The sequence below is a fragment of the Pezoporus wallicus genome, unplaced genomic scaffold (genome assembly GCF_028554395.1).
Source record: "Pezoporus wallicus isolate ANWC-B61680 ecotype Strahan unplaced genomic scaffold, APGP_CSIRO_Pwel_v1 scaffold_6885, whole genome shotgun sequence".
In the NCBI taxonomy this organism is placed as follows: Eukaryota; Metazoa; Chordata; class Aves; order Psittaciformes; family Psittacidae; genus Pezoporus; species Pezoporus wallicus.
Window position 1 is genome coordinate 3,385,491 of NW_026638858.1, and position 26,277 is coordinate 3,411,767.

At 40.1% G+C, this 26,277-nt stretch overlaps 1 protein-coding gene across 8 annotated transcripts in view; it reads right to left on the bottom strand.

Annotated features, from left to right (window-relative positions):
* The window catches only part of TSPAN4 (tetraspanin 4), a 481,009-nt gene that overhangs the window by 190,327 nt on the left and 264,405 nt on the right, over window positions 1-26,277 (bottom strand). The window contains exon 1 of one of the 8 annotated variants that reach the window (XM_057412728.1): window positions 19,894-19,911. The exons of the other annotated variants lie outside the window; for them this stretch is intronic. The gene's annotated coding sequence lies outside the window, so the exon portion shown is untranslated. Of the gene's footprint in view, window positions 1-19,893; window positions 19,912-26,277 lie in introns of those variants that run through there. 8 annotated transcript variants of the gene reach the window in all.

A 26,277-nucleotide genomic window follows, 5' to 3' on the forward strand; every position in this document is an offset into this window, starting at 1 on the left:
TACCTACTTTTTCCTCATTTGCGTATTTTTCTCTATGGGAATAAATTTAAGTGCTTTTGCAAAATCTGAGGCCAAACAGAGTGGCTGTACCCAGGCAGAACATGGAGAAGCATTTGTGCAGGGATTTAAATATAACCCTGCTGAAAACCCTTAGTGCAGATTCACAACTTTTGCGACCACTTCAGGTTCTTCTGAGCAGAGACTGAGAGTCATATCAACCTGCCAAATGACCTAACAGAAAAATGATGCAAGGGAAGGTGCCAGGCCAAGCACTCCCTAGAGCCTTTGAGATCAATGCTGGTGCTAGATGTCTAATGCAAGCGGTTCAGCTGTAGCAAGGTTACTTTGCCTACACCCAACAGCAAACCTGAAACAAGCACTTGCGTTTTCATTGCATTTAAATCTTGCATTGAAGCTTTCTTTGGAACATGCTCCCTATTTAATACTTAGCAAGGTATTTAACCTCAGAAGGGTCTGTTCCCTCATGAGGGAACCCCCTTTTCTAATTTTTCTTGCCTTTTACATTTTTCTGGACAGAAATTCTCTTCCTAAGTGTTTGTGCTGTAAGTTTCACAACACTGCCCATTTTTGGCCAAGACACCAGTGATGCTGCAAAAAAACCCCAACTCTAAAATAATCTGCTCCATGCATGGAGTCTACATCTAACACAAGCAGGTACTGTAGTGCACAGGCATAACTCTCTTGCAGAGTGAAAAGCCAACAACAGAGCCCCAAGACAAAATGCCCAGGAACACGTGAAGTATCTTCTGTTACCCTGCCCCTCTTGAAAAGTGAAATTTGAAAGAACCAGAGACCTTGAGCAAGACATCAGTCCAAGGGTCCAGCTCCTGAGGAGGTGCTCCTGGCATTTTGGCTGCTGGGTGCTATGTAGCGAAAGCTCTATTAGCCCAGGGGCAAGCCAGGCTGAAAGCTGAAAACTCTCCCAAGAGTAAGAGCAACCCTCCCTCCCCTCTTCCCTCCTCTCCTTTTATACATTTGCCTAAAGGTGTGAAGACAAAACACGGTTGTTCTTTGCATGTTTTAAGGGAATTGTTTTTCTATTTCAAAAGACATTCTTGTCATCAGAGAGTACATACATATCACAGCTGGCATTAGCTCCTTTGCATTTAAGTCTTCAATCTGAATGTATAAATATGTATACTGTGAAACAAAACACTCTGACAGGTACATAGAAAGCCTGACAGGATAACCACTCCTCTATCTACATACACTAAGCCATTGGGTAAGTAAGTATTCAAGCTAGTGGGCCTTTTTCTAGCTAAATACGTTCTATTTACTTGATTGGCAAGTAAACACACAGAACCATTTTTAGATGGGATTACACTTACATCAAGAAATAAGATGGCATCACTGACCTAACACTGTCACTTGGTATAAAGTATTCTCTTTGGCTCAAATAATGGCTAAATTCCAGTCCTTATGCCTGCAGCAAATAATACCTTAATCTACAATCTACCCGATATTCCTGGGGTTAGGCACAGTGCAAGGTGACATTCTTTACATTCTTTACAATTAATGCTCTGAAATCTATAGCATTTTTTTGGCCGAGAGTGCAAAGACAGATTTGAACCCATCCATTCTTTTGTGCCTAATTGGAGATAGTTTTACACAGCCTTTTTCTCAGGAGGTAAGAGCCCTATATTTTACTCAGAAATGGCTGCACCTAGTCAGAACAAGCTTCCATTCATCAGAACAGTGGTGAATCTCTAACCACATGCTACATCGGAGGAAAGAAAAAGTGCAAGGACAAAGGTGACATACAGGAACACTTCCATATCTGCTTCAGGATCCAGCTCTTGGGGAGTTACAGTCTGAAGTGCCTTCATATTTCATAGCCTTTAATAGGCTTTATTCCAATTTTTTTGATTTTTTAACTCATGCTGCCGACAGTATGCCCTGTGGCAACAACATCCACACACTTAGCCACATGTTCCTCAAGAAAGCGTTCCTTATTCACCATTTTCTATGCAACCCCTCATTTAATCCTTACAGAATCTTTTAAGTTCTTCTTCAGCCACCTGTTTCCTAGACTGACTAGATCTATTTTATTTAACTACCTCTCAAATAGAAGCCATTCTCTATCTCTGATCTTCCCATCTCCCTTCTCTGTATGTTTTACAGTTGCTTGAGGCTTTCTGAGATGAGAGGCACCAGAACTTTATACAACATTCAAGATATAAGCATCTTATTTTTGAGACATCAATGCCCTTCAAAGGAGGCTCACATGTTAAGCACAACAGAAGCATCTAAATATGTTCTGAAAAGTTTTGCCCTTTAATTCACTTGTATTTTTAGAAAGACACTTTTTTTTCCACACTGCTAGGTTTACTATCTTTTTAGGTAGAGAAATTTCAAATTAGAGCTGCAATTCACCTTTTCTTATAACTTATCTCCAACAGAGACAAATGCTTCAGAGAAGGCAAAGTAAATTCTAGTGTGAAATAATATATTCCACACAAAAAAAAAAAAAAGATTCTAAGCCCCATAGGTGTTTTAATTCTTTGCACATTAAGATTTAAATTTCTATTATGTGCAGGAAACTCAGAAATTAAAGAGACTCAAGAAACCTAAGTATCCTCAATGCAAAGCCCTTGGAAAAAAAAGAGAAATACATGATCCCACATTTCACACTTAGACACTGCTTTTCTATCTTCATTGAGATAACAAGTGAAAGTAGGTTAACTTCCAAGTATTCATCACTGAAAATGTTACCTTCCACCCTTGCTGGTCATCATCTGTTCTTATTTTATGGGAAATGGAAAATATGAGCACATGAGATTGCATTCATCATTCTGTCCTACGCTTACCAAACTATGTTGAGCTCTTCGCACACAAAATGTCTTCTGACCTCAACCTGAATTATTCATCAATAAAACCCTTTTGGAACTGCATGGAAATGCCAGTTGACCAGTTCCAGAGATTCAACCCCTGCCTCCTTACAGGCCAGAGATAGCTTTCAAGAGAGAGAAACTTCAGGCTTACTCTCACCAATATTTTCAGCAGCTTAATTACAAAGGCTGGTAATAGATGTGAAATTCTGACTGCCTTTCAGGAATTTCTGCAACTTCAATGCAGCAGTGAATTTCACAGACTAGCTTGCCTCTAAAGTAGATTTCTGACATTGATTGTGTTTTTTTCTGAGTTCTCATTGCCTGTGAATGTCTTTTGTTGTTCTGTCCTGGAAGCTGGTAACAGAGAAAGCCTAATCACCACATTTTTGCTGGGAGGACTGAAGGTATGTAAATACAAACATTATGCAAAATTCACAAGGAACAGAAAGGCAGCAACAAAAATGAGAGTTATTTAAAATTAATAACAGGGAGAGGGACATATTGGGAGACTTGCAATTTAAAAAGCAATAGCTTGTTAAGCTTGCTTTAATACCAGCTTAGTTCATTACTCATTACAGAGTGACAGAGAAAATAAAGCTGGAGGAATTGATAATGATGCCAGAAGTCTGTATTATGCATTTTGTAGTTCCTACTCTTTAAAAACTATAAAAAAATATTAAATAAGATAAATAGAAAAAGAAAAAGCTCATCATCTGTTCCTAGTCCCCTGATTTCATATCAAACTGCCAGCAAACAAATCCACTTAAGGGCACTTTTTAACTTCTTTTTCTCAGTAGTTTAATTAGATTCCACCAATAAGTCTCTGAAAGCAACATAATTTCTAATCTCAAAGCAAGCAGTCAGATGAGGCTTGCTCTCTTTATGTTAAAATGGTCATTGCCATCCTACCTCCTAGGGAAGTACTAGACAGTGGTTCACACTGCCCTGGCACAGCTGCCTTCTTGCTCAGTACTTTCCAGGGTGGCATATCACCATTACCTCCTACAAGTCAATGCTTTTGAGCCTGCTAGTCCAAAAACTTAAAAGCCTTTTTTTCCCATTTCTGTTAGGGATGCTCCTTCTGCAGTCACTAAGGTGTAGTAGACATTGGGTGACCTAATCAATGCATTTCTAGAAAGTTCTGGTTTCATTCAGCTGTTTCCCAAGCATCAAAACCAATGTATTATCCAGCATGATTAATTTTGAGTGTTGTAAATGTTGAGAGCTGTGAATACAAAGCTCTTCTTTCATGATTATAGCACGATTCCTACTTCCATGCAGCCAAAGGCACCACAAGAGACAACACTATAGGACTGTGAAGTACACTCTCTCTCTTACTGACATCAACCAACCACACTCTCTCATACACTTTTTTCTCAGGATAGAGTCAGTCACAACAATTCAAACACCATACAGACTGCATATAAATTCACTACAAAGTCAGTACATGAAATACTGGAAACACGTTTTTCCTCTGATAAAGGCAGAATATTGATGAGAAGAGTCAATTTGCTATCAACCATAAAAAACTGGCAGCCTCTTTGTGTGGAGGATGTTCACATGGAATCCTGGTTTTCCACTCTCTCTAGAAAGACCAAAGCATGCCTTGGGAGGATCAAAAAATCTTCTTTACACTGACAGGTAATTTGTTGCATGAGCCTCATTGAAAATAACAGGACTTAACTCTTGACAAGCAATTTCATATACTTGCTCCATGAACATCTTAGAAGTATCTCTGCTTACTTCACAGATGCAAACAAGTCTTCATTCATCACATGCATTAATGCACAGCTAAATATAGCACTCTCAGAGCAACTGGATCGTCTTTCTGCCTTTCAAATTTCTGACATCTCCTTAGCTGAATTCTGATGACGAAGACATTAGGAATACAATTCTGTAAGCAAAATCGTCACAGCAGACAAAAATGTCATCCCACTGGAATCATCAAAATGTATACCTCCACCAACTGAGCCTACTCCTGTAATAATTCTTCTTTAAAAATGCCTGGTATTAAAACGTAATCTGCCTCATTTATCATAAGGTCTTCAAGAGTTGGTAAAGATCCCACTTATGCCCTTTTTCAGTATTTAGAACTGTACTGTCGTAATGGGAGGCACTAAAAGGCTTAAGTGATTTCTGAAGTGCAGGAAAAGGGAATCTATAGACTATGTGTAATTGTGCATCCACTGAAGCATTTGAAAAAAGATCCTTGAAACCAGTGGTACAACGCTAGGTCTCAAAATAACTTTTTTGAGACTTCAATGCCAGAAACGGAACCCTTCCTTCCACTGGCAGAGAAGATGCTCTCTCACCCGCCCTACTCTTTCTGGGTTCTATAGAAGTGTGCAAGCACACAACTAGCTTTATTGACTTGCAGGATCAAACTTTTAATGTACTTGTTCCAGAATTTCTAGAATATATGAAAAATCCATTAAATGAAGTAAACCAATTGCCTTTAAAATATTCACTGTGCACTTGGGAAGAGCCATGTAAAGGAAGAAGAATATAGTGGTTTACAATGCCTTTACCTGCAGGGTTCCAGCGGGGTAAAAAAGTACAGCAAAACATCTGCAAGTTTGTGTGTGGTTTTCCAACTGAAAGGAGGTGGCAATGAGAGCACAGACAGTTGGGACAGGTAAGCATTTGCAAATGGTGGCCAAAATAAAAGAGAGAAAAGAACAAAATAATCTGTAAGTGCTTTTCCCTATCATTTCTTATTTAATAGACAGGAGACTTGAAGAAGGGCCTACAGTAAAGCTAATTAAGTCAGCATCTCTCCAATTGCTTTAACTGGCTTTTGATGAGGCTTCACTTCTAGATCTTAGTATTCCTAATAGCCAGCATCATTACAGTAGTGCTTGAAGATTAACCAAGAATGGAATTCCACTGCTTTAGGCACAACACAAACAAAACCAACAATATTCTTGTCAAAGCCTTGTATGTAATTAAACAAGGAAAAAGATTGGAGGATAATTTACAGTGATCGGTACCATATCTGCTGTTTTGCCACCTGAACGCCAGGCATGGCCAAAGGAAAGGAAAACGTATTTTTGCTATAGCTGCCTTATGCTATCAAAAAGCTGCCTGAAAAAAGCTTTGCACTGAATGGTGCAGGGCATAAAGTAAAATAGAGTCACTGTGACTTTCCCCATTCCCTGAAACTGCACAGCCAGGTAAAGGATAAGACCCTGTGCACCTACAGTATGCAGTAGAGTCTTTAAAATAGCCTGTGTAATCTGACAGAGCTGTCCCAACTGCTTCGTGTTACTGCAAGGTAATATGAAGTACATTCTTTGGTAATATCACAGAGGAGAAGTGCTTTCAAGGGACTTCAAAATATTTACATGCCAATCTCTCTATCCAACACATCAAAACAAAGAAATGAGCAAATCAAAATCTAAGATAAAGCTGATGAAACTTTAGTGAAATTCTTGATACATCATGAGACCTTGTGTTGGTTAAAATATGCATAAATATGCATTAAAGAAGCCCCAGGGCATTCTTATTTCCAGCTGAATTATTGGTTCACAGCATGGCAGCCACATGTAAAGACCTCAGAGGAAATCATGCTGTATCTCAGGAGGGGAAAAAATACAAAAAAAGGAGTATGAAATTACAGTGTGTCACTGTAGAACAAACAATGCCCCAGTCAGATCTAATCAGAGAACTGGAGAAAACCTGACCAGAGTCACTGAAAAGCTAGAGAAGATTAGATTGGTCCCTAAGTCAAGGAAAAAAATCTAGGAGACAAGAACAAATTCAATCTGCACTGCACAAAACAAAGAAATAGTTCACTGGGGTCCTCTGGAAAGTCCACAAGATTTTATCTGGAGTGGATGATATGCACTCATACTAGTATTTATTTTTGTACAACAGAATAGGTTAGAAGGTGAAGGAAGAATTGCAAGTTGGAAGTAAACCAAAACAAAGCACCCAACCCAGATTGTAGAGCAGAATACAATTAATTTTCATGTAACAGGCTCATTGCAGAGTGTTGTAAATCACCTCGCTGCAAAGGAGTCAATCACAACTTAAGGGAATGATAAAGTTTTACAGCATGATAAGTAGAGAGAAAATGGCTTAAGAGAGGAGGAGAGAGAGAAAAAGCATTGGTAAAAGAAAATCCAACAATGTCAAACATGACAGGGTCAGTTTGGACGAATAAGGGAATTATTCCTTGTGTGAGCTAAAAAAAACAGTGGGCTTGAATGCAACTTTGTGTGGAAATTGAAAGTTTTTTTCCTTCACAACAATAACAAGCATTCAACCTGATGGAAATAATCCAATGGCATCAAAATATCAACAGAAACAATTCTACAAGAGGGGAACACTGTTTTCTAGCTCCTCTCCCCTTCTACACTAGCTGATCAGTATCATAAACAGTTATTTCAGTGAACACACAGATTTATTTTTAAAGGTTGGGAGGGATCATTACAACTACACAGAACCTGAACTCGTATAATGCCAAGAACAAGCAACATGGCACTCTCCAAGGTTCACATCCACAGACACCATGCCAGCTGTGCTAAGAAAGTGCCTCTGGAATTTTTTCAAGTGCTTGTCCCAGAATCCTTAACCAATCCATACTCTCACATACACCCGTAACCAAGAAGGCTGATGCCAACTCTTCTGCAACAGTTTCTTAAATAAAACCTGAGTCTCACATGCTAGGTAGGTACATATTCAAATCTACACTGCCTTATTTTTAGCCCTTACTCCTGCTGACACTGAAATGCACAATCTCACCTCTTCACCTCAAATAGCACCCTTTCCTAAACCTTTTCCTTTCTAGCCACATGAATGTAGTCTGTAAATCGTCTTCATATCAAGCGACTTGCTCTTCTCATCTGTATTCACTGCTGCCTTCACCTGAAGAGGGCTGCCACACGTCAGCTATTGATTTCTGTAGGCAGTTCCCTCTCATCAGCACTAAGTGATTGCTTATTAGACAGACAGGGGAAAACTCAAGCATGTGGGCAGCATTATTCATCACAGAAACTAAGAGCTCTGCAACGAGAGGTAAGGCTGGAGAGGAGGAGGAGGATTACCAGGACTGAAGAATGCCCATGCCCAGGCAAATACCAGGGTTCTGGAAGGGCAGGTGAAATCAATTCTTTGCAATGGCTGGATTCCCAGAGAAATTGCCTGTAAGCTCAATCTTTAACCTGAGAGTGAACTTGGCCTTCATGATTAGTGGGGAGAAACAAAGACAAAGAAGCTGTTGGATTAAGTATATCTTACCCTTTTTGGATTAGGTCAGTAGTACCATAGAGTGCACTAGAGCTCAGAAAACAACTCTTGCAGAGGAAACGCAGAGCAGTATTGATTCCCTAGCATTGCTGCAGACACTTAAGGGCTGTAATGAAGTTTAATGAATGTAATGAAGCAGAGAACAGTGCCTTTCCTCTAGAGAGCAGAGCAGCCCCACGCCTTCGAAGTCCATGCAAAATTGCAGCACAAGCAATTTTCTTTCTCCCATCCATGAACAGTTTCCAACTGGCAGAAAGCACTAGGGCGTCTGCAGGCATTCACTGGTTAATTAATTGAAAAACACCATACTCCTACATAAGCAACATGAAGAATCATTTAAGAGTTTGTCACCTTCAAAGAAGATTCCCTGTCCTGGAAGTTAGATCAGCTTCCCAGTCTGTAAAGAATGGTGTCACAGAAAAACTGCTTACGGGCTACAGTCATAACCACATTCTTGTAGCTTACAACACTTTTGATCCTAACAGTATTCAGATCAGTAGAAATATTTAATAGCACAGCTTTAACAAAATGAAGGAAGGGAAACAGAAACACTACTACAAACAGTTAAATACATTTAGGATATCAGGGGAAACATCCTTAGTAAGATGCTTCACAAACCCCTCCAGGCTGCCTCTCCTCTGCTTTCTTATACACTACCCTATCAAGGAGAATAAATCGGTTCTGATTACTTGCTAAAAATAGAAGACATCAATAAGTCACTTCCAACTTCTTTAACCACTTCATACAGCAGAAAATGTGCAGTTACATGAAGAAGGTTTGAGCATGCAAGTCCATTTCCATCTCTGTTATCTGCACTGTCACAGATAAACATGGAAAACACAGGGGAGATACTCCTGCAAGATAACATTTTAAATGGGCCTCAGCATTTGCCTTGCATGGTGCACAAGAACCTTTACAACTAATTCAGAGCAGAGATCTAAGGATTTTTTGCCTAGTTCTACAATAACAGTTTGTTTGTTTTGTGCTGATTCCTCACCATAAAAAAGGACCAGATTTCTTTGAAGTCAGAAGTATTACTTAACTCTGTAATCACCATAGGATAATAGCATCTTTCAAGAGTAAAAAGGGGCTGCAATCTGAAAATAATTATGGGCCTAAAAGATATGTGCAGATACGAAGACACCTACTTTATATTTTGGTTCCTCAACACCTTTAAAAAAATTGGCTTTCTCTCCTTTGGGTATCCAGCAGAAAACTGGCCTCAATCTCCTCTTTTTTTTTAATCTCTTTTGCAGCAGCACTCTGACATCCTGGTGCCCAGCAGTGATATTAATCATTGAAACAATCTTCTGCTCCCCCAGCTTCTCTTAACCTGAGAATGTGCTATGTAAAAAGTGAAGCTCAGAGAGCAATTGACAAAATACAGTTCTTATAGCTGCATGAATGTCAGACTGAAGTGCTGCTACAACATTTTCGCCTTGCTGCCCCTTTCCCCCACCCCACCCCCCCCCCCCCCCCCCCCAAAAAAAAGGGGAAATTAAAAAACAGAAATAAAAAAAGAGGATAAAAAGCAAAGGGCTGCTGGGGGAAGTGTATCTGCCTGGCAGTGGCAGTCTAATTTGTGAACACAATAATACAACTGGGACATTTCTATTGAAGCTTTGTAAGTGATGGGATCATGGAGTACGTCACCTAGCTTCCAAGCCATGTTTGCTTACCAGTATGAGTTTCTTGATCTTTTCTGTCCAAGGCTAAGTGTGTTTAGAGGCAGATTTTGCAAAAAGAGTGTGTATTAAGTAAGTGATTTAGGGCTTTAAGGTCACAACCCACCAGTTTGCGTGAGATGTCTCTGGAAGAACAGAAATTTTAAACACAGCAAATACTTTACTTTCAGAGGAAAGCGGCATCAGTCTTGAACTCAAGAGCAGAGGGGCAGGGGAGCCTCTACTGCTGTCTTCTGTTTGTCAGACCAGATTCTGATGCCTTTTCACACAGATTACTAAGCCACACTAGAAAAAAAAAGATCACAAATATCAACAGGGCCACCAATTGAACACAGCAGTATTCAGTGAAGATTTTTTAAAAAATAGTATCTGTCCACAGAAATTCAGCCACTGAAAGCCTGGCCCTGATCAATTCAGAATACATAACACAGTACCTTTGAACTAAGGTCTCAATCCACCTTGGTTCAAATGGTTACCGCTTGTCAATTCATTTGCTGTGACACTGACTCTGTGCTTTCAGCGACAGTAACTCCAGGAAATACAATTTTTTTTTAATTACGAGTGAAGCTAAGCAGGGTTACCTCAAATATATCATGGATTATAAATGTATACATAGACTATCATCAGCACTCAGCTGACATGATAATTTGATCATGCAAAGGCCTAAATTTTAACTAGAGACATACAAAATACTCTATGATATCAAGGCATGTATAGCATTAAACTAACATTATTGTTGTTAATCCAAGATGCCACTTTGGTACAAAATAAATTCCAGGTTTGGGGGTTTTGTCTTTTCATAGGACCATTATACAGTGACATGAAAATGTGGGTATTTCCACATAAGATGATTATGATTAGTAAAGCTGGTGGTGGACTCTGCAGTTTAAAGAATGCTTTTCAGTGAACAGAATGATACAGATTGTCACCATGTCCAACTCACTGCTCAAAGCAGGACCAGCTCAGATTCAAAATGTAAAACTGGATGCAAAAGAAAGACTGGCAGAAGGAAAGAAGAAAAGGAATGAGAAATTAATGAAGGGGGTGAGGGGGAAGGAGTACTGAATAGTACTGTGTCATTCTGAATTCTCATCATGATACCATAAAGACTTCACAGATCACAACTGCTGTTAAAAAGATACAGAGCGTAGGCAGGAGAATAGATGGATGGTGGTGAAACAGACAGATTAATGTTAGGACAGTAAAGAAAAAGGAAAAAAATAGGAGAAGAATTCAAAGAGGCAGAGAAAGAAGAGGTTTGAACCAGCCTTTATTTTATCCCATAGGTAAACTCTGAATGCAGGAGCATCTCTGGTAATAATTCCTACTTGCCAGCTAGTGCCCACACATGTCTAAACCTACAGCTGACATCAGATAAACTCTCTTCTAAATGGGTAATAAGGGAAAGGAATCTCAGAAAGTCAACATCAGGGAACTTTACACCACACATTTTCTACTGCCTTCTCCCACTTCATTGCTTCTGCTTACTCTGAAAGGGAATGCGCCTACATCTCTGGAATGACTGTCCATCTGTCAGCTCTTCTAAAAAAGCAAAGGCAAGGTACTGCATCATCTGATACCCTACCAGCTCTGTTATACTTTCTCTGTAGAAATAAAAGCATATATTATAGTAAAAGCAAATATTTTATTAATAGAAGCTTCCTAATAATTTGCTGAAGCAGGGAAAATTGAAAACTTACCTACAGCTGAAATGGAGGCTTGCCTGCACCTCATCCATGGAACAAACCAAAACAGCAACACAAAAGGAATGAAAACCTCCATATGTCATTGAAAGATACAAGGATACTAAAGTGGTCAAGCTGTATTGCGTACTGAAATTCATCAAGGAGCAAGATTATGCTTTTACTAAGACTGTCACTTAAGAATCACTGAAGTGTTCCAAGCTGGACTTATATTTTGGCCAAAGCCTTCACTTCTAATGACATATGTATGCCTAGGCTGCTGAAATGGATACTTTCTAGTGTCTGTCTCATAAGGATGCTTCTGCTCATGATATCTAACATTTCCTGATGTCCTCCTCATGATATTTGATGTTTCCTGATGTTAGCTACTCTAAACCAGGTTTAGTTTGCTGGCCTGAGCAGCAGCAGAATGGTGCTGCTATTAAGTGAGATTTGATGAATGTTTCTGCTAACGCCATTTCCACATAAAGCTCTGGGAGTGAGGATGAGAAAAGGGAGCACAACTTTTCTCTTAATTCTGGTTAGCAAGACACAAGGCACCAGGCACTGTGGGTTACTTGGTACACTTCAGCTTAAACAGAGGGTTTGCCATCTGTTCTGCCCTCTAATTCCAAAATACAAACCAAATATAACTGACTACTGAATCAAAAAAGTAAGCTATAGGAGATTTCAGTTCACAGGGAAAGCTCTCTATTTAATGCAGTAAGCATCTGTGAGGTTTTTCTTCTATCTTCTTTCAGGCAGTAATCTAGGGAAAAAGAAGGGGAGTCCTTGTCCAGGACCCTGCCAAACATGTTTCTAGCAAACCTCGATAAGTCCCCAGGGAGCAGGGACTTCAGCTTAGAAAAAATATGTTGCAAGACAACTTCTGCACCAGTTTACCTATGTATGCAGAAGTAGAAGGTATTACTATAATAAAGTGGCTAACACAGCCATAATAGTCTAACGGTGTAAGAAAAAAAAACACAGCCTTTATTAGAGCAATTGATAAAGTTGGCTGAAAAAAATAATCAAAACCTCCACAGATTACTTTTTGACTATGCAATTTCTTCACTGGGGACTTACATGAAAAAAAGGCTTGTTCATTTTTTCTCCACCTATATCAGATTCAACTTGTCTGTTGTGTGACACAGTGTCTCACTGTAATGGGAACACAGATAAAAGAAACGGCTGAAGACAAAACCAGAACACCAGTTTCTTTTCTGGAATCACATTTGTGGAAGAGCAAAGAAGGCGTATGGGGCTTCCCTTTTATTCAGCCTGTTGTGGCTACAGGCAGCTTTGCCACTTGTGGGTGTCTGTACTGCAAAATTTTGAAGACCCTTTGCAACGTTCCTGTGCATTCTGACATGCAGTTTCATTACACACTGAGATGTGATACGGACTGGCAGCTGCCACAGGAAAATGGCCCTCTCACCCCACCTGTGCAACCAGGCAGCAAACAGCACCACAGTAGCATCATGACAACATCGCCCGCTGCACAGGACTCACTGTCCTTGCATGACCTGGAATTTCACAGACATGCAGTGCTTTGCTTGATCAGGGGCTCCTTGCCTTACCAAATAAATGTGCCTAATTGCTATTTCCTGAATAGGTGAAGAACAGTGATATTTAATGAAGGTGGACATGTGGGAAAGGAAGTGGCAAACATAAGGAACTGTTTTTAGATTTTGCAGAGTCAAACATAACTATTGCTTAAATGCATTTTAATGCATCTTTCACTATAACTGAGCACATTTAGTGAAACCATATCTGATGATAGCAGCAAAAGCCTGAAAATAAAAGCCTTCACAGACAAGTGCCTGCATAGACAAGCTCTCCTACATACAAGGAACAGTATATCAATCACAACCTCCACTGCAAATCCAGGAGCACCGACCAAGCTAAAATGCATGCGCTAATCAGACCCACTGTGGACAATCTTTCCTGACCTGATTCTCATGTGCACTCCAGATACATGGGGTTTACATCAAATCAGGTCTGATTAGTTTGAAGGTGAGGAATGCTGCAATTGATTATACCAACTGAAGGTATCTGCCAGATAACTCCATCACAAGTTCCTGTGTATTCCAGCAAAACAGGCTTTCATTGAAGGCTTGATAGAACTCTTCCTAGAATGGCAAGCATTCACTTTTAAGGGCTGAGTTGGTAAGATATTTGAATAGGTTTATGGGTAGAGTCTCCTGTTTACTAACACATTCCCTACTGCACAATGCTAAAGATTATTTCTAAAATTCTGAGCCACTAACCAAGAGACAACTGAATACGCAGAAGTGAACTACAGGGAAAACAGACCAAAATGGAAGAGGTAAATTTTAGTTATTTTTGGGTATTTAGAGGTCTTGAATTAAAAAAAACAAAAACAAAACAAATGGGGGGGGGGGGGAGAGAGTATGGAGAGTGAATGGGGGGAAAAGAGGGAAGAGGCACACACCCAGAAATAGAAGCAATAAGGGCCTATATACCAATAAGAGAACCTCAAGTGCTAAAACAGATGAGTTGGAATACCTGCCAGTAAAAGAAGGCTTTGACAAAAGCAGCACTTCCTGAGCATGGCAGAGCAACAGAAATCAATGGGATGACATTCAGGAAGGACAAATTAGGTCATAACCACTGGGAAGGTTACACTACTGAAAGATCCCTGTAACCTATTAAGATAACATTAGGGACTGAACAGAGGGAACTGTATCTTTAAAACTACAGAGCTACAAAGTCTCCAAGCTATAGGAATACATGTCTTCGAGAAAAATTACTATCTTAACCTCCAGAGTTGGCACAAATTGCCAACAAAATACCAATCTTACTGGAGTCCGCAGAGCTTCCCACACTGGTTTCAACAGAACTGAAACACTACTCTCTGCTTTATGCATATGGCCTTAACATCCCCAGATAACTGTAAATGATTCAGAGTAATTGCCCAGTTTAGGTTTTCTGCACCTTTTCCTGAAGTGTCTGACACAGGCTTAGGATTAAATAATGCTTGTGCAATCAAGTGCAGTAATGCTTGTGTGATGAAAAATGAATGCCAAATAAATAAAACATAAAAAGCTGAGGGAATAGCTTATATGGATTCATCATCCTAAGTTCTTGCAATAAACCCATTCGAAGGAAATATTTAAATTTACTCCTGCAAAGAAAGAGAGACGTTCAGGTGGGCAATCTCTACTGCAAAGGCAAAGTCAGTAGCAAAACTTCCTTAGGATCTTTTCCCTAAAGAAGATAAGGAGAAACTGAAGTCAGTAGGGAAAATGCTGGGTAAAAGACACAGAACCAAGGCAATTTGGAGCAGTGAGCAGGCATCCAAGCAGACTGTAGAAGTAGCATTTGCTCTGCTCAAAGATCTGATGAAAGGAAATCACTGTGCAGGCAAGAGCTGTGATAAGTACTGTTGATGAAAGGTTTGGAAACGATAAATAAGAATGATGTCTTGTAAGACATATAAATGAAAGTCACACTTTCTGATTGCGAATGATACATGCAAATCCCCAGACACATCCTCAGTGCTCTTGTCCTCCCTCACTAACTTAACACATGTGCTTGTCCAGGCATGAGTTTCTTGAGGCAGTGAGTGACGGCAAAAGAGTCTGGTTCCAGCAGCCCTAACTAGTGACATAACTTCTCTGTAATCAACAGTTGCACCATATGTGCAACTAGAAGAGCATGGTTTGGTATCACAGTCCCTTCCATGGCACTTCCACCCAGACATGACATCACTAAAAGCAGCAGGAATAACGCTCTACAGGAACTGGCGTGTTTAACCCTTTGAAGACAAGACAGATGCCTTTCACAATTGAGTCACCCCTACCTTCTAAAAATTACACAAACCACATAGGAGGAGAGATGGAAGCAGCCCCAGGCACATCACCAACCATTTGACTTTCAGGAAAGAAAAAAAGAGAATCTTGAAATCAAAATTAAGCAAATATAACAATGCTGCTGCCTCTCTCACTCTGGTACACTATTTAACAGGCATGTGCTCCTTTGAAACAATTTGAAGTGGGGTCAACAAGAGCAGAGGTTTCCAAACTTACGCTACATTTTCACATGGTTTCTGTAACGCTGCTTTCACATTTTATGACTTTGGTCAAACAACTCATAAGTAAATGTCTTTAATAGCTTATCCAGCTCTGCCTGAGAGCAAATTTACATTTTCCCAGTTGTATGATCACGTCAGGCTTACAGGTAGCAGACAAGAAAGAACTGTTGAAAACTTAGAATCAAAGGTAATTAAAAAAGACTGCCATGTATAAACAATACCTAGATCACTGCGCAAACCCTCTGGAGTGTCAAGGGCACCTACACATTCAAGCCAGTAATCCAACTTCCTGCTTAATTAATAACGTTTTCAGAAAAAGCAGACAGCAAGTTTAGGGCTCCCTGGAAGAGTACACCTAGCAATTACGGAGAAAAACAACCAGGACAGAGTGGAAGACTTAAGAGACAGCTCATTAATAACATTTCCTTAGTGATAAAACCTCTTGGGGATATACAGGTCCTCTGGTTCAATGGCCCCAGGCACCTCTTCTGAAGACAGGAACACCTATGCAAATGAAGTAAGAAAAAAAGAAAACCAGAAAATCTCTGTCAACACTATCTACACATTGCAACGTTCATCTAAAGAACAAGCCCACCAGTGTGTATGTGTGTGGGTAGCTTCAGAGACAGAGTAAATTGCCAACAGAGGCAGAAGAGCAAAAACTGAAGCTGAAAATGGGAAAGTCCCACAGCAGGCATTTGTGGAAGGGTATATGGATGCCTGCCAGCCCAGCAACACCTGCAGATGCAGTCCAAAAGCGGCATTTCTCCATTTTAGGTCATTTTGTAAAATTGCAGGTCTATTCTCTCAGATTATAAAAATTACTCAGATTATTTGAGACAAAGGAAGCCCAGACCATCTGAAACTGGGTTGTTTTAGGGTTTTTTTAAGCAAAGCCTATTTTCCAGTTTTCGAAAAGCAATCCAAATATGTGGTGCAGCACTAGGCACAGAGCTAGGAGCGGAAAACTAAATGCAATCTGCTAGAAGGTTTTCCCAGTATTGCAAGAAAACTCAGCCCTCAGCCTTGCTATGCCATTCTCAGGGCTTTGCTCACTTGGAAAATCACTTGGAAAATGGGACTTGATTGGACAGCTAGAAGCAGAGCATCTAAGACTACTGAAATTACTTCAGCCTTCTGCCTTTCACATAAATCCTGGATTATATGACACCAAACACGACAGAGTTAACACTTCTACTCAGTCTTGGCATTTGCTAAGAGAATCACATGAGTCTGGTGTGAGAGGTGAGAGTGATATGATTTAGCATAAGGTGTCCCTGCCCACGGCAGGGGGGTTGGAACTAGATGATCTTAAGGTCCTTTCCAATCCTAACTATTCTATGATTCTATGATTCACGTCACAAATGTTTTTGTTCAAGAGCAAAGTGCCTGCTGTCTTCCACAGGCAGAAGCAGCAGGCACAGATTGGAAGCAATTGTAACTGACTGAAGTGTCTGATGTGAGAGAATTGGAATAAAACTTCAAAGGACCTAAAATATGTTCAGCTGTAACAGAGATTAAACAGGACATGGATATTTAAGTCATATTAGTCCTTTTGAACACAGCAGGCTGAAATTCTCACTATCGTAAAATCTCCCTGGTACACATAACTCAGTCATTCCCAATCACAGAAATTACATAGTGATTAATGACCAAGTAATGGAAACTTCTTGAAGAAAGCAAGAAAAACACAGGCTCTTCAAACATCCTCTTTTTTCCTTCCTCCTACTGCATGTATATACCTATAAACTCTAAATGTATAGACTCAAAGCACAACTCTTGTGGAAGCTGGAATCCCTTCACTTCCAGCTATAACACCTGACAATGTTTTTTCTCTTCTGGCACACATATTAACCACCTAATGGCCTGGAACAGCTGCTATTAGATAATGGGGATTGTAAAGAGATGTTGCTTTCCAAAAGACTAAAACTTCTGCTCTGCTGAATATTTCACATTTTATATATGAGAAAATGTTAAGAATCATGTCTTTGATTTTAAGCAAATTAAGAAAATCTTACTAGTAAAATCATTCTCAAATATTACCATATTTCCTTTCTATTTAATCCCCCTTCAACTTTTTTAAAAGCAATGACTGTACTAAACAACACAATGTTAGTTTCATACATTATAACATGCAGTTAAGCTGTCTGCCACAAGCTAAATGCCTCTTCAGCAAGGGAGATGAGCATCAGGTTCTGCAACACAAGCAAATGTGGTGGTGGCTGTGCAAAGCCGTCAATTGAGCTCACTATATTGATTTTAAAGCAGCTATGATAGAAACAAGGATTTTTGATGAAATTGCTCAAGTGGCTTCTGAGAACAAAAGTATTTTATTTCCATGTCTTGGGTATTATTTTTAATTGGCTAGAAGAGTGGCATTTCTAATCTTTTCAGGCTTCCCCAGTAATGTTAGAGATAATCTTCTATTTTATCAAAAAGAATATGAAATACAGTTCCACAGTAAGTAAATAGACAGGTCTACTGCTAAAAATGCCTGCTGCAACTATTCCATGATCTTGGTAAAGTAATTATTTTGTATTGTGTCCCTCTTACACACACAGTGCCTCTTCCAACTTATCTTGTACTATTTATTTCAAGGAAATTGATGTTATTTGCCTCTAATATCCCTAAATATTCATATAACTTAATGTATATCCCTCCCCCCCCGCCCCCAAAATGTCTGACCAATATATACACCTATTGCTCTGGTGCAATCATTATAACATTCAAACCTGATAGATCTTTAAGTCCTGCAGTTGTCACTTGTTTTTCCAAATTCTAAGTGAAATGGGATCCTGTTAGCCAAAACTGAACACCCACTCACAAAAACTCAGTTATCTTCCTCTCTGATACACATGCACACACACAACGATGAAACCATTCAGGTAAAACATTTCTACATTCCACACAAAACAAGAGTATGTCTGGGGTAAATATCCAACCTCTATTTCTTTTAGCTCTTCGATTTTTGTTAAGCATCTGCTTTTCTAGCTGAGGACAAAGCAGCAGCACTAAATTGTCACAAAGAAGTTCTTGTAAACTTTTTGGAAGGCTCTGGAGATCTTGGAACATGCATCTAAGACTTTGGCAACCTTGTAAAAGCTTCTTAACGGTGTCTTTTGATAAAGTCCAGCTTTAGTTCATGAATCCTACTTCCTAGTATACTAGAAAACAGCATCATTCCATGATACAGACAGATATTAACCCACACTGCTATATTCCCATGAAAACCTTTCAGTGCAAATGCCAACAGTAATATTAGCGCCACGATGGGTGGGGCTGTACTTGGTCCTGCACTTGCAATACCACAGGGAGGCTGGTTTCTCTCCTGCCTGCCATTGCCTGTGCAGACATACCAGCATCAATTAGCACCATCCTGAAAGCCACAACACATACACCACCTTCCACAGCAATGGCGCACTGGTCCCACTGCTTTCCTAGAGGCTGGGGCAGAGCTGAGGCTATATAGGTGTCCCAGAGACACTTTAGCAATGCTTGCTAAATGCATCCCTGCTGCCCCATGACAACTCCTGCAGTAGAAACTATAAAGCATTTGCACCCGTGGCTCAGGAGCTACAGGCTAGACTAGCCCAGTGCAGCAGTGACTGGCTTTTAAGCACCATCTGAGCCCTCTGGCACTGTCTGCCCTGTCTTCTCCAGCAGAAGCCACGTAACTTTGCAGCAGAGTCCATGGGTAGCTGAGGCTTAAAGGTTTGCATCTAATTAACACACCACAGCTATTGAGAAACCAACTGTGCCCTTGCAGCTTGCCCACTTTATGAGTGCTCTTTAGAAAGAACAGACAAAGCATCTGGCAGTTGAGAAAAAGGCCTAATTTGGGAACAGAACAAAGCAGGATGCAGCTACAGAGACAAAACCAAAATCAAACTGAAATTACTGTGTGCAGCACTGGATCTGTGAGCAACCTCCCATGTAGTCAGAAAAAGGGTTAAATTGGACTGATGTTTGAGGAAAATGGACCTGTTTGGTAATTCAGTGGAAGATTTGATACCTCCATTGAGTGACTGAAACAGTACATAATAGCTAATGATATCTGTGATGAGAAAAAGATGGCTGTTTCACTGAGCATAATGGAGACTAAAGCCTATAACTTGCTGTGCAACCTAACAGCTTCTATTATACCAGCAGACAGTGAACCATGTGCCAAGACTGTGTGAATCCTACAGAGTCTCCAGACCACAGACACTGTGTGACCACAGACCATTTTCACTTTCACAGATATGATTAAAGGGGGGACGAGGGGGACATCAAACCTCAACATGTGGCTGGAATGAAAAAAAAAACAAAACAACAGAATATTGCCAGTTAGGACAAAATGAGATGATGCACAAAGAGGATTAACTCACAAGCAGTAAGCAAAGGGAAGCAATCCAAAACCAGGTATTGATGGGATCAAATTTGACTCTAAAGCATCAATGTCTGGCTTAGCTCTCACCATCAGGATGGAGCATTTGTCCAGCAACTTGGCCACGTGATGGAGGGCAAATGCACATGCTGCACCAAGTGATATACAGTACAACACCCCTTACTGCTTTCAACTTTCATTTTCTTTCTTCTCCTTAATAACTTTTCATCCTACATACATGCCAGGGAGTTGTGGTATCATTGCCAAAATATGCCCTCCCTCACATGCATGCTTACTGAACAAAAGCATGCCAGGGAGAAAATGATATGAGGGTGTGTTTGTAGTGTCACAAACAATTTAATAAATGAGCTCTAGGTCAAAGACAACTCTTGTAGGGACTGTGAAAAATGGTGATTTATAGATATCATAAAACCCTCATGAAAGAAAAAGAAAACCATGTTCTTTCAGAAACAGAAAGCGACATGAAAAAGTAAAATCAGTTTGAAGAAGAACATGCCTCAGTACTTCCGACTGCTTAGTTGGACAGTTCCACTTGAAGTCCATGGAAAGTAGGGAGGACCCTATTATTGCCTCCAAGTGCTCAGCACAGGGGACAACAAAGTATTATACATATACAATGCTCCAGCTGGTAGGGGTGAGACTTAAAATGAAGGGCATTCTACTGCTTTCATAATTTCACATCAGAATTATCAAGTTACTAAAATGGATTAGGTTGAAAAGGGAGTGCTCCTAACATATGCAGAGGAAAACCCACACTGCTGATGCAGAAAGTTACTATTACATGTAACTGTAAGCAGCTTGTGCTAAAAATACTAAGCTGGGAATTGAATAGGTTGGCTATTATTCTGGCAAGAGAAATTTCAACTGCAGTGACAAAAGCATGAAGTATTTCCAAGCTCCAGCCTGAAAACAATAACTGACTGCAACTTCAGGGCACAGCAAGTAGGATCTTCAAGGAAGATGCCAGCAGATAAGACAGCAAAGGTAAACAAAACCTGTGCTTGAAGGAGGACCAGCTCCTTCATTTTGAAAAGCCTATGGAACATTTCCTGAGAAATGAAGGTAGAGAGAAATTCAGCACCAAGAAAATGTCAGAATTTTATCTAAGGTTTTACTAGGGTAATGAAACATCCCTTTAGTGTCAGAGTGGAAAAAAAATGGGATTGTCCAGTCTGTGTTTTTTCAGGATTACAATCTAATCAATATAGTAAGTTTCCTCAGGAACAGGACATTTTTCTCAGTGACTGTTAGTAGATTTTTCTCAAAGAATTATCTACCTAAAACCTATTTACAAGTTGAAATTGGAGAATGAGAAGGGGTAAATGTTGCAACTAACACACAAGAGCATATTCAAGATCACAGACTGATAGGAGTATGGTAAAAATATTTCAGGTCCTGAGTGAATTTACCTGAAGAATACCTGGAAGTTGTCATAAATTACACAAAGGATTTCAACAATGATTATTTCACTTAAATAGATCCTAACTTGCTATACTTCTTCTTTGCCTTCAAGGCCTTTTGTTTTCAAGTTTGTATCCTTCTTTTGTGCTAGACTGTTCTTGCTACACAGTTTGGGGCTTGAAAATATCAGAAAAGTGCTAGTTCACTATGCAAGTGCAAGAGTCTTGTGGCTGGTGTTCATGGAGAGACCCATGACAAAACAGCGTCTGCTTTTTTCTTCCAAAAGATGCCTCAGTGTATCCTTTAGTAATGGCAGCATGCATATATGAGCTGCATTGGACCATTTTGGGGTTCTTTAGTTTGTAAAGTCATTCTAAAACAACCAAGTATTCTGCATGGATAAAGCAAGTACAGAGCAGATGGTGGATGTGTTAAAAACTCTGGCCTTCAAGGATGGGAGCTTGTAACAGATTGCAAGTAGCTGTGCAACAGAATTCTCATCTAGAGTTCTTTGTTGAAGAAAATGGTACCAAATGTGTCACCTCAGCTCCTTCTTATGCTGCCACAAACAGATTAGTGAAAAGATTTATTCAGACATGAGTAAACGATTTGTTCTACAACCCTGGGTAAATGTCGCTTACAAAACAAGAGTACAAATGTTCAACTGGCCAATATGAAGGCAGTTCATTTACAAACATTTACAAACTTGACAGGAGCAATGTGGCATATAGGATATAACTTAAGGTCAATTTGTAGAGGGAGTTTAGAAGGAAGTAATGTAAAAAGATATCCATGAATAACCACACCTGACAGTGTGTGTGTGTGCATGTGTGTGTATACTAAAAATTGTTACTGAAATACAACAGAGATGGTTTTTTTGAATCCTTAAATGAGGTTCAGGACAAACTGGAGCTCTGTTTTATGTTTTACAGAAGAGACATAAGTCCATCTCACCTTCATAATAGCCAATGGTGAATACTGAGGGAATAAAGAACATCAGCAATGTCACAGAAATGCTTTATAGTAAGATGACCTACAGAAAAATCCAGATGCTCAACAGAACCAAACATGCTCCTGTATGATGCTTCCCAAGGAGACTTGTACCTTCGCTGCTACTACAGGTGACTCCCAGGTTGTCACAGAAACTGTGACAAGACCAGAGATTTCAGGTACCACTAGAGGGAGACCACAGCATGGGAGGGAAAAAAGGTTTAAAGCCCAAGAGATTGTTTCTTATAGAGGAAGCTAGCAGATGAACCTTTCCAAGCATAGCAGCACAAAGAGGTATCCAGTCTTGATGACCATAAAAAAGTGAATGAACAGATTTACTGAGAACCTAGCTCCTTCTCTCTGCTCTCCCTTCTAACTAATGCGTAGAGAGCGAAGGCAAAACAACTGGCAATTAAAGAATGAAGGAGGGGGTATAAAACAAGCTGGAGCTATCTAATTTTGCCCAGTGGCTGATGGCTGCTATCTTTCCTTAGATTAAGCTTTCACCCCTCCATTCTGCTCCTGGAGGATGCACCTTGCTCGCAACTCAGATGGCAGTGCTTCCTCACGTTATTGCTTAGCTTAAGCCTACAGCCACTGAGCAACAATAAAATTTCATTTCCTGCAGACAACATTTGCCCTCCAGCTTTACCCAGCTCCATTCTGCCGCTTTGTGTCCAATGCCATCTGCCAGCAGCACAGAGAGAGCATCAGTGCTCCTAAGTCTTGCAGGAGCAGTGATAAAAAGCTGTCAGCATGTTATACCAGCAAAGCCCTTACTGGAGCAACAACTAATAGTAGCAAAAAAGCATGTTTAGCCATTACAGTCTACATCAGTCCTCTGAACAAAACAAGCTTTCTTGGCGAGAGCACAGTTTTGCTGGTGTAACTGCAATTTACATGACAGCTTTGTAATCCCACCATAGGCCTGCCACACAGGCATTTTTTTAAGTCTATGAGATTTTTGCTCCGAAACGCTATGCTTGTTTTAAATAAGAGACTGAAGTTGTTTAATTCCAAGTATTGTAACCCATGCTGGCTGTCTGATCATTAAAGTTGGTCATTGTGCTGTGACAAAGAAAAGTAACAGAGGGAAAAAGAAAGTGAACTTCACACGGGCATATAAAGCACCAACAGACATTTGCACGAAAACGAGGTGGTTGGTTGGGTTTCCCTTCCTCACAGCAGCTTTCCTTGTTCTCAAAGCCTGAAACTAAATCCTGTTAGGTGCAGGGAGAAGACATCTGTCTATTTGAATGGAGTGGGAGAAGACACTTGGTAGTTTTACCTACAAAGCACCTAGTAATGGCTACAAGTGGAAGGCAAGATAGCTCACTGTAGGTTATATCCAGAGGCCTCTATATTATCAAAGTTTCCACCAGTAGAACCAGGAGTGATATGCAGAAAAAAGTTCCTCCCTGAACACGTCATATAAAGAAATGTGTTAGCATGGTGTGCTGGAGGAGGAAAAGCATTAAATAAGAGCCAGCACAGATTAATCACTATAGGCACTGAACATGTGTACTAAACAAAATCAGCACTAATAAATCACTATCATTTTACGGTCATCATACGCAGTGTTTACAGGCATGACAGCAGATGATTTCTCAAGAAGAAGTTTACAAAATACAGCTGCAGGGGAAAGGGAAGCTTCAGTAACCAGGATTTTCCTGTACAGGATGGACGGGGATGAGAACATGAAGATGCTTGCAGGAAGAGCAGATAATCAAGTATGGCATAACGTGCAGAGCAGAAAAAAAGTAGACAAAGTAATAATATAATACGCCAGTACGGATCAAGCTGATCTGGATTCAGAGCCACCCCTAAAGCATACAGCTCAGAGGAACTCCAAGAATAAGAAGACAGACGAATAGCTGCTCCTGCACTATTTTGAAAGTACTTGAGAACAGACAAAGGTATCCTAGCCAAGGAAAGAATAAAAAGGGCTATATGAGCAATCCAGAAGAGCAGAAAAAACAACCAGAAAAAAAAAAAAAAAAAACAAAAAACAAAACATCCAAAAGTCTTGAAAGTCTGTATATAAAACCTTACAAGACCTAGTCATTCTGCTCCTCTGCCCTTGTACATCAACCATCTCATCCAAACTACTATTTCAAATGCATGGCCTCTTTAGAACAAACCTCAGTTGAATCATGTTAAATTATAAGGCTCGGCATGCATTCACACTTGAGGCAGGTTGGGAGGGTTTTCTGAAGGGTGTTAGTTTTTCTGCTGAAGACAGATTTAAGATGCATTACAGTATGACAGTCTAATTACAGACCACAATTTCAATTTCATTTACTCCTGTTGCATCTTGTGATGGTTTAAGATTTCCTGGAGAAACAATTACAGGAGGGTACTAAGAAATACAATTTACTGTCTCCAATCTGCATGAGTATGCAGAACTCATTCCATCAGACCCCACATTTCATTTTTGACCTGGTAGTGCTCACTTTACACTATAAATACCAGAGAGCAGTGTCTTTCTATATTGTATACAGATACTGTATATTAGTCACATAGTAACTTGTACTGATTTGCTACCTTAGCTAGAAGTTATGCTCTAAATAAATAAATCACATGGCAGTATTACTAGCTATCATGTTTGAAGCAGTAGTGTCTGGAGACAAACTGAGACTGCGATTTTATTCTTCTAGATACTATATAGGTACAGACTTGCAAATGATCCCCTGGCCAAAAGGTTCATATTCTACAACAAAGGTACCAAGGGGGTGAAACAGGCAGAGTGAACAGTGAGGTGACAGCATATTTTGCGGCAGTTACTCTGACTTTGATCATAGTCCCCTTGATGAGAAATCATGTATAAGAAAGAAGCACTGGCTAGTCTTCAAGCCAAGAAATAGAGAAGGAAGAATAATGATGGAAATTATCTCATCTGCCTTTTGCCTTCCTCTGTATAGTTCAAAGTATTGGCTGCAACAGATTTAGTATCTGTCATTGTCCAGAAGAGGGAATAATGCTTGCAGCAATTTCACTCATTGCTTTAAAAAGGCCAGTTTCCTAGAATCAAGAATGGTTTGCGTTGGAAGGGACCTTAAGATCATCCAGTTCCAACCCCCTGCCACAGACAGGGACACCTACCCTAGATTAGTTTGCTCAAGGCCCATCCAAACTGACCTTGAACACTGCCAGGGATGGAGCAGCCACAGCTTCTCTGGCAACCTGTTCCAGGGCCTCACCACCCTAACAGGAAAGAACTTCTTCCTAATATCTCATCTAAATCTACCTTCTGTCATTTTAAAGCCATTTTCCCCTGTCCTTTCCCTGCATGCCCTTGCAAAAACTCCTTCTCCAGATTTCTTGTAGGCCCCCTTTAAGTACTGGACACTTTCTCCAAAACTCCAACATGCCACACTCTGTGGGTTTATCCACTGATGGGTTTCCTCAGGTTTTCTCTTCTCCCGGTAAGTCTGAATTTGGTATAGTGGATATACTTGACAGCAAACCTTATAAGGCAAGATGCTTAGCCCTTGCCAATACTCATGGCCTAAAAGCATATCAATGTTAGCAAATCTACCTAAAGCAATGAAGCTATTCTTCGTCATGAGAAATGGAAGCAGAAACTGGCCCACAGCAAACAATTTGAAGATGTTATCTATTATATAATCAACTTCAAAGCAATATTTTCTCTCCTGTATTAAGAGCCTTCTAAGCCTGGTTTCCCAAGAAAAAGAAGATCATGAAATTGTGTTGGTTGAGTATCCCACAAATAACTCCTGAGTCCATTTGTCACTGTTAGCCTGATTTGACAGATACACACCCTTTCAAAGTCATTACCTTCCTAAAGGTTTTCAGAAGGAATGCATTTAGGTAGCAAATGCAGCCCTTCGCAATGCCTTCACAGGGAGATAAGACTCCAGCATGATCCCCAACCCCTATTAGACATCAGAATCCACACAGGAAAGAGACTGTACAAATGGTTCTGCTATGGGAAAAGCTCTAATTCGTGCCC